We start from the raw sequence: 16508 nt of genomic DNA, 5'->3' as shown, positions 1-16508 counted from the left end.
ATAGAAAAGTGAGAAGCCGGACATCCCAACTAAGTCGGCACCCCAGACTAAGCACGATCCCAGTGCCAATATTAGTAATCAAAAATTAAAAATAGTTACATGCTAAGAGAAATTAAGGAACACTCAAGTGAATCGGTACACAGTACGACCCCAAGAGTTACACAGAAGAGCTATCCAATACAGAGTCTCACCATTCAAAGTGAGGAGCTATTCTATCATAATTAGCTAATGCATCGGCTACTTGATTCCCTTCTCTATCTCTATATATGTGGAAAACCTTAAACGACATCAAGTTCAAGCATTCCAAACATTGAAGCCAATCTTGGCAAACTATCCATCAGCCTCAATTGAGTTTGTTTTTTAGAGTCGTCAAGCCAACGTTGTCGCACATAATTTAGCTGCTTGGTACGCTCTCTTTCTCGTATGGAAATTCTCGTTGGATATTTCTTTGTTTGTGTCTCATCTTGTATTCAGAACAATGTTTTGTTTCTTGCTTCTTAATACAAGTTTTTTGTTTACCCTCTCAATTTTCATAGAATGTGTAAGTAGCCCTTAGTGGTTACAAAAAAAGTAAGTCGCATGCAGAAAGTATGTTACACAGGCCTTGGAATGTATTATAGAATTAAAACATATTAAAAAGGAAGTTCTTACTTGCTAAATTGTAAAATTTGTCCTCTTTGATATTAGAATCTCACACCCTATATTAGTTGTTTTACTTTTTCAACACGTTTGCAACATCTTTCCACATATCAGAACACTTTGAATGTTCAAGAACAATCAAACTATTGAAACAAGTGTAGGAAGCAAATGATGAATTAAGTATTTAAATTAAGTCATTGAAACAAGTGTAGGAAGCAAATGATGAATTAAGTATTTAAATTAAGTCGGAAAATAATTTTGGCACATGGGTTTTATAACTCAAAGGAAAGGAGAAGACTTTCCTTTTTTTCCTTTTTCTTTTTTCTTTTTTTTTTTTTGAGAAAAATGATTATTACACCTTGATTTGATGGTAAAATATTTCTAAATTAATGAGAACTTAATTGGTTTCTTTTATCGGAACCAGAATTCAGGCTTTTAAAAAAATAGATCAGAACGAAATTAAAACGAGAATTTTTAGGTATTGATATCAGTTATAATAGTACACTGAGACAACTTCACTCAATCATTCTTCTAGCTCGGCTAAGCTAGCATACTTTTCAGAATTTCTTCACTGACTTAGGCATCAGAGTGGGGTTGCTCGTTCCTGTCCCTTCTCTAACTACTTGTCTGTCTTATCTCAAGCAATTAGTAAGTCCAACAGGGTCAATTTGGAAATTAATATACATCAAGTGGTGCGGTGAGTATGGAGGAATAGAAATGCACCATGACTCAGATGAATAGCTTCATAATCCAGTAAGCCTTTGACATTCCTTCTTCTTCAGTGCCGCTGACAAGAAATCAAGCTCTGGTAGATGCAAGCAACGACTTGATACAACTCTTAGAGATCACCCCAGCATTAGATAATCAGATAAAACCTTATTAATTTATGTAGTTTGGGATGTTAATTGATTTTGACCTTATAATTTAGAGGTTAAATGAGCTTTATACATTAATTAGAAGAACTTTATATGTTATAGCAACTCCACCTTAAATTTAGAATCTAAGTATAAAACTGTACAATAAATTCAGACTCCATTTCATTTACCATTAATTTTGTTCCATGGTTGTGCCACTATTTGCAACAAAGTTAATGTTAAAATTGTACTATTTTTTAAAAGGAGTCTAAATTCTATTTTCCCCTCAATATGCATACGACTAAATTTGTGCTGAATATGTCCTGCCTACAAAAGGTTAGTATCAATTTCGTATCTTTTTCTTGATTCATTGAATACTATGCCTACCTTCACATTTACTATGTCTTATATCTTCTGTTTATCAGTTATGCAGTTGTATGATAAATAGTAAAATGTCATTATGCTGTAAAATTCTTGGATTCATCCTTTTTGAATTGACATTAACAATAACCCTTTTACCAAGTTATCAGTTATGCAGTTTTTTTTTTTGGTGTTCTATATAGGTAACTTGTTGGAAATGTGCCTTAGTTAATTTATTAGCAGATAATGTTTTTATTTAATTATTTGAATTTAGGAGAAGTTATTCAGTTATTGTTTATGTTTAGGAGAAGTTATGGATGTCAGTTGTAACTGATGTTTGTAATTCTGTATAAATTTACTGAAGTTCAATAGAAGTTTGTGTTGGTTCCAAACTCTTGAGTTGGTTCCAAACTCCTAAAAGTTAATTACTACAAATTGGTATCAGAGCAAATTATCTTGAGGGATCTATGAGAATGGAAGCAGATGCAGTATCTTTTAATCAGGTTGCTGCACCAGTTTTTGATGGTCAGAATTAGAAAGCTTGGGATACTTTGAACGGTCTCTATCATGGCAATGATAGAACAAGATGAATGCAATTGTTAAATCTCAAAACAGATTTCGAGATTTTGAGAATGGAAGAAAATGAGAGAGTTTTCTGATAAACATGACAGTGATAAATAAAATCCGATTGATGGGAGAAGATCTACCCGATAGCCGGATCATAGAGAAGGTGCTTGTAAGTTTGCCCGAAAGATTTGAGGCAAAAATTTCATCTCTGGAAATTCCAGAGATATCACTCAAATTTCCTTGTCTGAATTAATCAATGCTCTACATGCACAAGAGCAAAGAAGAAGTTTAAGAAAAGAAGTAACCCAACAAGTAGTTGAAGGTGCTTATATGGCAAAGGGTTCATCTTCAAAAGGAAAAACTCAGTCCAAATGTGCTATCTGTAGCAAGCCCGGTCACCATGAAGACGATTGCTGGCACAAAGGGAAGCCTCAGTGTCACAAGTGCAAAAGGTTTGAGCATATTCAAAAAAATGGTAGAACCAAGTCTCAAGAAAGTGCCAAGTTGACACATGTTGTCGAAGAAGAAGGAGAAACATTGTTTTGAAATTGGTGAGATGTGCACCAATATGAAGCATTTGGAGAGAAGTGCTCCAATTCTAGAATGGTGATGGGAAGTACATCATCAAAACAAACTTTGAAACAAGTTGGGTGTTCCAATTCTAGAATGATCATGGGAAGTACATCATCAAACCAAACTTTGAAACAAGTTGGGTGTTTGTAAATGGTAAGGCGATGAGGAGTTTGTTGGAAATGTGTATTAGTTAATTTATTAGCAGATAATGTTTTATTTAATTATTTGAATTTAGGAGAAGTTATTCAGTTATTGCTTATGTTTAGGAGAAGTTATAGAAGTCAGTTGTAACTGATGTTTGTAATTCTGTATAAATTTATTGAAGTTCAATAGAAGTTTGTGTTGGTTCCAAACTCTTTGAGTTTGTTCCAAACTCCTAAAAGTTAATTACTACATAACTCATGGGGATAAGAACCATATGACATCGGAGGGTCTAAGTACTAGTGGAACATCTTGTTTTAGGGTGGCAAACATTATGCTCTATGGGAGGATCCGTTTAAGAAATCGCTTCTAATGCAGATTATGTTGCAATTTTAAGAGTCAAATTGGTCATGAGGTTGACTATTTATATTTAAAAAAACGACTTCCATTATTCATTATTTATTACTCAAGTTCGTGAATTCTAACTAAATTGTAGTTTTGGTGTTCTGCAAAATTCTAACCTTATAATTCTGGTTTTTTTAATTCTTAGGTTTCGTTGAAAAAAAATAGAATTATAGTTCTTACCGATGCATGTAAAATAGAATTGCTATGGTTTACATTCACTTGCAAGGTTCAGATTATTATCATCATTTCCTATGGTTTACTTTCACTTTGATCAATCACGTAATAGTAAAGTATTAATGACTTGGTGCCGAACCATATATTTGTTTTCCTCTTCCAGATACAAACACTTTTGAATGCTAGTGGAATTGGAAACTTTTGATAAAAAGTTTACGTGATACTTGAAGTTTTGAGGCTATTGAATGCAATTGGACAAGAACAAGAGATTATTAAATACAATTGGACGAAAATAGGGAATCATTTAGAAGTTTTAAAAATTCAAGAGACAATTGAAATTTTGGACCAAATAAAGAGACACCTGATGTATTAAGCCTAAATAAAATGTAAAAGTATAACTCTCTTAGTTATAATTTTAGTGTATTGAGTTTTTAATCTTTTATTTTAGCAAAATAAGTATTTGATTTTTTTTATCATATTAAGCTAATGAATACCTAAAAATCATTTTAAACATAAAATTTTGATTAATAAAATGCTATTTATATTATATGCATTCCATGTTTACATTTCTAAAAGTTTGCAAATAGTTTTTTTTTTTAATGTTAGATTTTTTCATAAACAATTATATAATTTTATTTTGAATAGGAAAACATATAATTTTAAACGCAAATAAAATGAATAATGTTTTCTTAACCAAATTATATATTTACAACTAACTAATTTTATAGGGATAATATATAAAAATATCCTCAACGTTTATAATTAAGAGTAATTTTACCTCTAACGTTGGCAACAGAGAGAAACTTTCAAAAGTTTCTAAAAACCCACAGTTTCGGTCTCCAACCTTCAGCTAGAGGTGGAAATTTCGTGTTTTGTTTCAAAATCTTGTTATATTATATATATGTTCCATATGGTTTTAGATGTTATAAATGCTAGAAAAATGATTTTCGTGGCAATCGTGTCATGTCAGTCGGGTTCTCTGTGTAAATCGTTTTTTCGTGTTAGAAATTGCCACCCATACCTTCAGCCAAATCAGAGTGTGCTTCTTGTTAGTCCCATGTAACGTGACAAAGTTAGTTCCAGGGGGGGTTAAGAACTATTTAAAAAATTTCACGTAAGGCTGACTTATATTTTTAACAAAGACTTTTACTAAGTCTTTTAGCACAGCGATACTTAGAAAGGTAGTTAGTTCCAGGGGGGGGGGGTTAAGAACTATTTAAAAAATTTCACGTAAGGCTGACTTATATTTTTAACAAAGACTTTTACTAAGTCTTTTAGCACAGCGATACTGAGAAAGGTCAAATGCAAGATTAGTCAACTGCTGACTAAAACTGCTTCTAACGTGAGTCAGGAGATAACACTTAAGTCTATTCCTGAACTCAGCTCTCAGATCGCTCAACTCAATGTATGTTCTTTTTAGTGTTTTACTAGGCAGTACACAGCAAGCAATATATAAAGGAGTAAAGGGTTAGAAATATGTTACTCAGCAAACTTATCCTGGTTCGGCCTCCTTGCCTATGTCCAGTCCTCAGAATCCTTCCGAAGTTTTTGAATCCTCTACTGAGCTCTTTAAAGGTAGAGCACAAACCGTTTACAAATAGCTACTGAGTATACAAGAATACCTTCCTCTATTCTTCTACTCAATACTATAACTACTGTTGAGTGCTATAACCGAGCAACTCAGCTTCTCCTTTCTATTCTTCTAGAAATGATAAAGTGTTTATTCTAACAAAAGCTAAGAACACTTTAGATGAATGAATCACTCTAGACTTTTACACAAAGATATGAATTGGTGTAAGTATTTGCTTTGCTTTTGAACTTCGAGTTGGGATTTCATCAGCGTTTCGACTTGATGAAGATTTGCATCGAATGAAGCATTTGAGAGGCCTATTTATAGTGACATCTGAGGCACCGGTCATTTCGAATTTCGAAATAATCGTTGGAGGGAAACGTCTTCCTGTCGCTTTCACTCAGTCAGTGCTTAGCGTCTTCGGCCAATAAGAATGTTGCATCTTCTGTCTTAGTCAGGGATCGGTTGCTTTTGCATAGGCTGGTCAGAGTGTCTCCACATTTTGGGAAAAGTCTTCCAGACAACTTTCTTCTTCGTCTGAACATTTCCTTAAGTGGAAATACTTTATCTCCAAGTTGTCCAGGCCAGCTGCTGACCTGACTTCCTTGTCGTTTAACTTAGTAGCTTCATCTTGAAGTAATTGAGAAGGCTTCTCGATCCTTCTCCCTGCTGGGCTCGTTTTGTTCCACTGGGCCGCGTGTCTTTCGACTGTTGACTTGGGCTTGACTTTCTCTTGTGGGATTTTGGGCCTTACACTTTTAATATCTTGATTCTTATAAATCAATTAACTCAACATTGAATAAACACATTAGTATTAATAAATCAAAGCATTTAAATTTAATGTGTTGGAATATTTTATCATGGGAATTAACTATACTTTAAATAATTTTATCAAATCAAAATCATATGGAAAGGTGTTTCAACACTTCCAACTCTTTTTATTTGAGTTCTGTTGAGAACCCACCGGTTGTAATTTCCACTTCAATATGGGTATGTTATAATTACCCTCTGTAATCTTTACATCAAGAATGCCAAAAACTTCTTTATTCCACCTAGGAAGAACATGACGCAACTGGTTTAGCTTTGTGCACAAAGATTGCATAGGTGGTAGCCTAGGATGGCATCCATGCCAAAAACTATAAATAAGCTCACGTAAATTAGGATATTGAATCCATATGGACTGAAATCGAAATGTAGCAGGCCTAGACTGTCGCATTGTACATCGAAAAACAAGCAGGCAGTGATCCGAATGATGTCTTGCTAAGGCTGTGCTGATGTACGCATCCTATTTATCAGAAAATTCAGTTGATACCAGAGCCCTATCACGCATACTTTCCACTCTAGTCGTACCGAAGTGACCATTGCTCCAAGTGTAAGGTAGACCCTAGACAGTAACATCTATAAAATTGCCACTCTCAATGAAGCTGTGGAACCCTATACAAGGGCGATAAGCTGGTGCTCTACCCGTTTTCTCATATGAGCCAGGTATAGCATTACAGTCTCTATTAGTAACCCATGGACCACTCATACTTCTCTGTAGTTCCATAATCTCCTGATATAAATACACCCTCATGTCTGCGCTTACACTACCATACACCATATAGATGAAATTGGAATTCCCCAATACCTTAAGATTCGACAATACAAATTGCTCATGTGAACAACAAACAGTAGCAGGAGAAAATAAATTGGATGCAACAAAAACCGATAATGAATAAGGATCCTTCTGATTAATAGTAATACGTGTCATACCCAGGCTATCCTAGAAAGAAGAGTGAACATGACTTAAATCAACCATGGGATCTGTCAGGCACATAATATTCGGTTTATACAACTTACATAAATTTGAGAGATAACAATGGGTGTTCGGATTGTGAATACCCCTGCCATTCTAATATAGAACATTCATTTATATCGAATACGTAATTTACTGATCCATTTTACTCGGGTTGACAAAGACTTCTCTTCTGGGCACTTATCTCTATGCTTTGCATTCTTTGAATTGATCGTCTGCCATGTATCGTCATCATCATCTACCTTGTTTGCCTATGACTTGGAACCAGAAGTCGGCGTGAATGACAAATCACTAGTGAATATATATCAAATTATTTGCACCTAGTGAAAGGGGCCTATCTTCGGGATCAAACTCTGAGTATTCCAATGATCCTCTCAATTGCGGACTTCCTAGTAGCTTAGACATAGCTTCCCAAGTTTCATGTGTAACTACTTATAATTCTGTGTTGCATGTCTCCATCGCACACGGTTGCATCTCCCTAACTGTTATTACAGGATGAAGCTGTAGGTCCGAGATGATCCACGTGGTAATCTTAATGATTGGGATTTCAGTTCGAGGGGATTACTTTGTGGGCTATTTTCTATCTTGCCCTATTGCAGCGGTCGGATGTTTGTCAAATGCATTATCGACCAATGGCTTCTTATTCGTTTACAGTCATATGCCATATGTCCAATGTTCGAATAGACCCGATAAAAGCTTAGCAGCTTCTCATACACAACTTCAATCCATATTTGTTTCCCATCCCTTTCAATACCCAATTTCGTTGGTAATTCAAACTTTAAATCAACATCCATTAGCATTTTGGCAAAGTGTCGAAAATCCCCATCCAAAGTAGCCTTATCAGCCCGAATCACTCCCCCAATACACTTAGCATTGTCAGATAAAATCTGGACATCCTAATATTCCCATAGGAAAAAAGTATAAGTGAATCCAAATTTTATGGGATTGATCGGAACTCAGGGCTGTAATTGGAAAGTGGCAGGTTTTACGTTGACAACTCCTTTTGCAGTCACTTATTCTTCAAATCATGCGAACCTAGAACAACATGATAAAATCCACGCCCTATGGGGATCAGCTGTCAAGCGCCATTTAAGCCCCATAATTTGATAGCGTCTATTTAAGATCAGTAACCTTCCATGGAGAGTCACCTTTATTCAAAATTAATCTGTCGATTAACAATGAAGAGCACCGGGCAACCCATCTACCATATGTCGCCTGAGTAATTTTGATTATTTTGACTCTCCAAAATCTAATCCGGACTAATTTGGTAAAGAAAAAACATGGGAAATGACTAATGATACATAATTTTGTTCAAAAATATGTTTTATTTACGATTGTTATAAGTAAAATCGAATGATTTTTTAAAAATCATATTTTCGGTGTCGGGCATGTGAAGAATATGCCTCCACCAAAGGTGGGGCGTATGAACATCACGCCCCACCATAGGTGGAGGCATATGAACAATATGCCTCCACCTATGGTGGGGCGTGATGTTCATACGCCCCACCTGTGGTGGAGGCATATTGTTCATATGCCTCCACCTATGGTGGGGCGTGATGTTCATACGCCCCACCTATGGTGGAGGCATATTCTTCACATGCCTACGTGAGAATTTTTTTTTTCTAATTTTACATTTTAATTATTATTATTCTAAACAATTATAAATACTATAATTATTCTAACAAATTGTAAATATTATTTTGAGATTAATATTTATAAATTCGGAGAATTTTTTAAATTTTTTACTCTAATTCGTATAAAAGACAGTATATTTTTAATATTTTTTTCTTATTTCTTTCACATCCCAACATATGTTTGTGATTTGTTACTGATAAAATAACGCATGTGTGAAGTGTAGATGACAAGATTCATGACCGAGAAAATAGTTTGATGAATTATTTCTCAAATTGACCCAATTTATCAACGTTAGGGGTAAAATTGCTTTTGGCTTCCAACATTAGGGATACTTTTTTTTCTAATTTTACATTTTAATTATTATTATTCTAAACAATTATAAATACTATAATTATTCTAACAAATTGTAAATATTATTTGGAGATTAATATTTATAAATTCGGTGAATTTTTTAAATTATTTACTTTAATTCGTACAAAAGACAGTATATTTTTAATATTTTTTTCTTTTATTTTTTCACATCCCAACATATGTTTGTGATTTGTTACTGATAAAATAACGCATGTGTGAAGTGTAGATGACAAGATTCATGACCGAGAAAATAGTTTGATAAAATACTGGTAAAATTGCTCTTGGCTTCCAACATTAGGGATAAAATTGTACCATTTTCGACGTTAGGGGTAAAATTGCTCCTGACCCAAAACGTTAAGAGTATTTTTGCACCTTAACCCTAAAAACAATAAGTTCTAAACAATTCTAAATATTAAAAAATTACAACAAGTCAATTCGTCCGGTTCCATGGAATAATAATAATTAAAATATAAAATTGGAAAAATAAATTCACACGTGAGCATGTGAACAGTCTTTATTAAATCTATCACACATCGATTCATTGAGGAATGGAACCGGACGAATTGGCTTGTTGTAATTTGTTAATATTTAGAATTCTTTAGAACTTATTGTTTTTAACACATTTTAACACATGTTTGATACTTAATGTATATTATTTAATTATAATGTTAATAATTATAATATTTAAAATTTTTTAGAATAATTATAATATTTATAATTGTTTAGAATAATAATAATTAAAATGTAAAATTGGAAAAAAAAATTCACACGTTGGAATGTGAACATCACGCCTGACATTATTTAATTATAATGTTAATAATTATAATTCAAATTATAATGTTAATAATTATAATATTTAGAATTTTTTAGAATAATTATAATTTTTTAGAATAATAATAATTAGAATTTAAAATTGAAAAAAAAAATACTACGTGGTGGGGCATGTGAACATCACGCCTCACCACGTGGTGAGGCGTGATGTTCACATGCCCCACCACGTGGTGAGGCATGTGGCTGTCACGCCTCACCATATGGTGAGGCATGTGATAGCCATACGCCCGTGTTTCGTAGAGAGAAAAAAAAATTTTAGTCATTTCATGGGGCTAGGGGTGGGAAATTAGGGCTGGGTTTAACAACACCCTTTGCTAAAGAATCAGTGACCTAGTTTCCCTCCCTGTAGATGTGCGAAGCTACCATATTAATTCAATTGAGGCGCTGTAGGAAAAAAAGCCAATCCTGCTTAATCGACCAAGGTACGTCTTTAGTGCAACTCTGAAGTATCCCAACCACATAAGCTGAATCACTTTTTACCCAAAGTTGGGTCCATCCCCAAGACATTGTGGTTTTGATCACAAAAACAGCAGTTGTAAGTTCAGCAAGGAAGGGAAAAGAGAGCTCCATGGGGAATGCAAATGCGCCTAGGAACTGTCCTTGTGATCCTCGAAAGATCCCTCTGCAACTTGTTAAACGCAGGCATCCCACGACTGATGCGTCTGTATTAACCTCCGTCCACCTCAACGGTGAAGGCTGCCAGCAGACCGGACTTATATTAGGAGCTTTCCACGGACGTCTATCGATACCAAGCTCCCGCAACAGTTGCACTTCCACTAAAAAATTCCCCGAAGATCCGAGTCTGAAACTCGATGCCTCTTTAACTGAATGCCATAATTTTCGTAATGATACGAAGATGGACGGTGGCTCGTCTTCAAAGATACATTTGTTTCTGGAAAACCATATTACCCAGACATCACTTACCATAGCAGCATACCATAAAGCTGTTGTTTGTGAACTAAATCTTTGTTTTGAGGCGGCCGTGATCACTCTTTGATATTGACACCCGTGTGAGTGGTGCGACCGAATAAAGAGCCAATGCCTCGCCAGATTTTAGTTGCAAATGGGCAAGCCATAAAAACATGAGTCATGATTTCCATGGAAGATTCACATAGGCAGCATCGGATACCATTACCAGCCCTCTTTCACTAAGTTTGTCGTGTGTAGGCAGTCTACCCCGTAGCGCTCTCCAACAGATCAGTGATCTCGTAGGGGGAATGTTTTTTGCCCAAATAAAGCTTTGCCAGGGAGGTGGAGTAACCAGTAGGCACAGCCAAGTGTAGAACAATTTGCTATTGAACATGCCTTTGACCGATGGTGCCCATATGTAGACATCAGTTAGTTCTGAACTTCTGTTGACAAGTCGCATGCTATCAATAATATCCTGAGGTAATGCAGGTAAGTTCTCCCATCCCCTATCAGTGAGATAGTCGTCAACCCCATCCAGGCACCGTCGCTAATCCTTCATTAATAGTCCGTCTCGTGTGGCGATAGTAGGGTTGATCCATGCGCTATTCCAGAAATTTAGATATGACCGTCGGACCACCAAAAAAAATTACATTCCAAGGTGCAAAAAACTTGTTTTATAGAGCCCTAAATCATAGAATTTATTACAACATCGCATGGTTGATCGGCACATAAAAATCGTGATCATAGAAGCCTGAATCAGAGTGTATCTGATTGAAGAACTCCCCACACCATCTTCCCAAGCATTGAGATGTTAAATGTACGAAGATTCTTAATACCCAGGCCCCCTTCAATAAGTGGCTAACAATAGAGTTTCCAGGGGATCACCACAAGCTTTATAGCATCTATCGAGCCAGTCCAGACAAAATTCCTAATGCATCGAGAGAGACGTTTGAGCATGGAAGCCGGCCACTTATAGAAAATAAACGAATGTATGAAGCTTCCGTGAATAATTGAATAGACTAGAGCAATTCATCCCGCCATTGAGAGATGGTCACCTTTCCACTTAGAAAACAGGGATAACACCTTATCCATTAAACTGAGGACATGCCTGGCTCACAGAACACCAATGAAGAGTGGGACTCAAAGGTATCGAAAAGGGAAGGCACCTTTACGCATAACAATCTGATCAACCAGGCGCAAACCATGTCTGTCTGAGATACTCGTACCCAAAAAAATCTCTGATTTCTGCCAATTGACTTGCTGACTAGAGAGAGAGTTGTACAATGAGAAAGCTTCCATAATGGATTTAATGTTAGTTGTACTTGCTTTGCAGAAAAGAAGGACGTCATCTGCATAAAGAAGATGGGTTGGGAAATTACAAGTACTTGAGTATCCCATTGCCTGAAAATCTCCAGTATCATGAAGATGTGATAACCAACGGCTAAGGAAGTCCTCAGCGATTCCAAAGAGCAGCGGTGATAGGGGATCCCCTTGACGGATGCCTTTAGAGCAGCTGAAATATCCAGTAGTTGCTGCCTCACTCAGAATGGAGATCCGCACTGAGGAGAAGATATTGAGGATCCAATCTCTCAATTGCAAAGAAAACCCAAAAGCCTCGAGCACAACAAGCATGAAGTTCCAATCCAACGTGTCAAAAGCTTTCCGTAAGTCAATCTTCATAGCCATATTCCCTCCAAAACATTTTTTGTTGAGCATATTCGTTCCTTCAGACGCAATTGTGATGCACTGGTGTATACTTCAACCTAGGATGAATCCTTATTGATTAACAGACATAATCTGAGAAGCTACTTGCGCAAGACGATCACCAAAAAATTTGGTGATAATTTTATATCCAAAATTGCTCATGGCTATTGGCCTGTATTGCTCAACTGACATTGCTACTTCGACTTTTGGTAGTAGGACCATGATGTTAGAATTTAAGCCTAGCGTAATAGCCCATGTTGTGAAGAACCCATGTACCATAGCAGTCACATTGTCCCTAATGACGTCCTAGAATGACTGGTAGAAGGCTCTAGTGAACCCATCCAGCCCTGGCGTGCTACTCTTGTCCATGGAGAAAACCACCCTTCGAATCTCCTCTCTATCTGAACACTGAACCAAATCAGCGTTATCAGCCTCAGACACTGAATTTGGAATAACCCGGAAGAACTCCTTATATGATCCTAGAATCGTGTCTTCGTTACGGAACCAATTAGTGTAAAAGTCTTGCACATGGGCCAAGATACGATCCGTGTCAGTAACCATTTCATCACCCACCTGTATAGCCTGAATACCATTACCAGCTTTCCTAACAGACGTCATTAGGTGAAAGAAAGCAGTGTTCCTATCCTATCCGTCAACCATTTTACTCTGCTCCTTTCTTTGAAATATATATCTTTCCGCTGTAGTGCCAAATTGAGGCGAGAATGAGCCTCCAGCTCGCTCTGGTGTAATTGAGCTGAGAACCCATTGCTTGAAATTTTAGTTTGTATCTCTGTCAGTGCCTTTTATGCATCCGAGATTGCAGTGTCCATGTTGTCGAACATTTCACGGTTCCAGTTGCACAGAATGGGTCTGAGCTGCTTAAGTTTTTCGCCAAGAAGCTGCATAGGGGGCAACCTGGGGTGCGGACCCTTCCAAAAGTTCAAGATGACGTCCTTGAGAGTTGGATGACTAAGCCACATGGATTGAAAACGAAACCGTGCAATTGAGGATGTCGTGCTATTGCATTTGAAGAGTATAGGGCAATGGTCTGACTGATGTCATGCCAGTGCAGTGCAACTAAATGTATCACAGAACTCTATAAATTCTGCTAAAAGAAAGTCTTTAACTTCGCGAAAAAAATTGACACATAAAATTAAATCTCACTTATGTAAATTATGTCTAACAATAGAGAATTTACAAAAACTTGAAAAAATTTACGTGTCAATTTTTTTTGTGAAGTTAAAGACTTTTTTTTGTAAAATAAAAACTTTAAATAAATTGAGTCTCTGTTTGCATAAATTATTTGAACAATATAAGATTTAAGTAAAGTTGAAAGGTTTAAGATAAACCTCAATTAATTTTTGAAAAATAACAACTTTACAAAAATTATATCTAACAGTAGAGGATTTATGTAATGTGAAAAGATTTTATGTAAATCTCATTTTTTCATGGAATTAGAGATTTTTTTGTTAAAAAACAAATTTAACTAAATTAAGTCTCACTTTACGTAAAGTATACCTAACAGTGTAGAATTTAGAAAAAGTTGAAAGGTTTAGGTAGACCTCAAAATTTCCATGAAGTTAGAGTTTTTTACTTGAACTTAATTTTTTCGCGATGTTAGAGATTTTTTTTTCTAAAATATCGACTTTTTTTTGTAAAATAAGACTCACTTTACATAAATTATATATATATATCAGTAGAGGATTTACGTAAAGTTGAAAGGTTTTAAGTCATCCTCAATTTTTTCCCCGAACTTAGAGATTATTTTTTGTAAGATAAGAACTTTACATAAACTAAGTCCCACTTTATATAAATTATATCTAACAGTATAGGATTTATGTAAAATTGAAAGGTTTTAAGTAAACCTGTTGAAACACGATTTCCACAGTGACTTTTGATTATGACAAAATTATTCAATAGGAAATTTAAATCCCTAAAATAGTTTAAGTATAAAAAACAAATATTGGTTTATTTAAACTAATGTTGTTTCTTAAGTGTTTTGATTATAAATAAAAGAGAAAGAAATTCAAGAAACGCGTTAAGATATAATAAAGGCCCAAAGTCTCATCCCGACCTAGAAGCTAAAAGGATCCACAAGATGATCCAAGCCCAGAAGCAAATCAACCGGAAGACAAGAATTATATAGTTGACTTACATGTCTGACGTTGCATTACTATATTGGGAAAGAAGTACAAGCAATAGTCTAATTTGGACTCTTTGCTATAATTGTCCAAATAGTCAGTTTGCCTCTAGGAGAAATCAGAAGCGTGCTCCCTCAAGGGACAGAAGGAAAAGCAACTTCAATGGTAAAGCTTTTGTACCAGAAGACAGAAGTTGAAAGCGACAGAAGGGAGCTTTCCCTCTAACTGTCTTTTTTAAATTCGAAAATTCTACTTTCGAGCATCACTATAAAAGCCCCAACAAAAGCTACTGATTCACACTTGATCATTCACGCCGAAATCAAGAGAATTATTCTTTAAGTGCAAAAAGCAAAAAGCAAAAGCTCATACACATTAATTGTTGTAATTCGTGTAATAGCTGATAGATAATAGAACTTCACTTTGTGTTCTAAGTTAGAACAAAATCATTAATAGTCAAAGGATCAGAAGCTCTTATGTTCACTTCGATTATAGGTGAACAAGTTGAGAGATAGATAAATAGCTGAGTGTAGTGTAAAAAGGACGGTACTTTGCAGTGCCTCTGTGTTTATTGGAAAGGTTTGTGCTCTACCGATTAAAAGAGTTCTTTAGTGGATTAAAACCCGGAATAAGTTATTCTAGGGAGTAGATGTAGGTAGGAGGCCGAACCAGTATAAATCGCGAGTAACGTTTCTATAACCCTTTACTTTACTTACTTCTAAAATTTGCTTGCTTTTATATTAAATCACCTAAGTAACGCTTCCGACTATTGTGCACTAACAGATCGCATAACCTTAAGTCCTAACAGAAGCTAACAAGAGCGCTCCTCTGTGTGAGTCGTCTTCTGTTTAGAAAGATCAGAAGTATTATCAAGCTTTGTTGTCTTCGTGCTGCTTCTGGGTATCACATGTAGTAGTCACATGGTAGTTGTATGATAGATTGGGAATTCATCCCTTTAGATATATGAGAGATATATCTTAGGCCACATGTGGTAGAATTACTCTAAACCCTTTCAATGTTGTAGGTTAGGAGTGTAAGGTGGTAAGTATAAAAAATCCTCAGACTCAAAAAATCATCAAAAGTATTCAGGATTATATAGTGTGATGCTTTGGTTTACGTTATCGTGCATGATCCATTCGAGTGTGTCTTGGCCTCATCTCCTTGCCCATCATCTTCATATAGGGAAACAAAGAAGTTAAGTTCCATACTAACTCGCCGGTGGTAAAAATCTTGCTCATGTACGATGTAATTTAAGGTAGGCCTCTCATCTCACCCTCAACGGCCACCATCAACATCTCCTCTTTTACTCACACTCTTCCCAATGCCCGGGGCAATCTGGTCATCATGGGTGAGCCATCAGGTTACCGAAGAAATTCACTAGCAAGCCACTTATCCTAGGATGACTTTGGTGGTCAATGATGCCCCGAAGGACATGCGTGGAAACAACCCTTAACCCATTGAGCCAGTCGTTGATTTCTCACTCACGGAAGGCCACGTGATTAAGATGGGGAGTTAACTCTCCCTGAAACTTTCAGAGTCAATCTAAGTGGTCATCTCAAAGAACGAGAAAATTTTCGCTTAGACCACAATAGTATCCTTCGTAACAATATCATTTCCAAAAGCCTTAAGGAAAACCTCACGACTAAACAGATGTGAAATACACACATCGAAGCATATCTGAGATTTTGTCTTTTGAATCTTTGAGACGTTGCATGATTTCACAAATGAATCCGTACTGAAGAGATGTGAATACAAGAATCATCACCAAATAGAGGTGAAATCGTAGCCATTGATGATCGGCATGTGTTAGGGTAAATAAGTTATTGTCACGACCATCACTTCTTAACACAATATACTTTTTT

This window comes from Euphorbia lathyris, chromosome 2 (assembly GCF_963576675.1).
Source record: "Euphorbia lathyris chromosome 2, ddEupLath1.1, whole genome shotgun sequence".
Lineage (NCBI taxonomy): Eukaryota > Viridiplantae > Streptophyta > Magnoliopsida > Malpighiales > Euphorbiaceae > Euphorbia > Euphorbia lathyris.
This window is presented reverse-complemented; position numbering follows the sequence as displayed.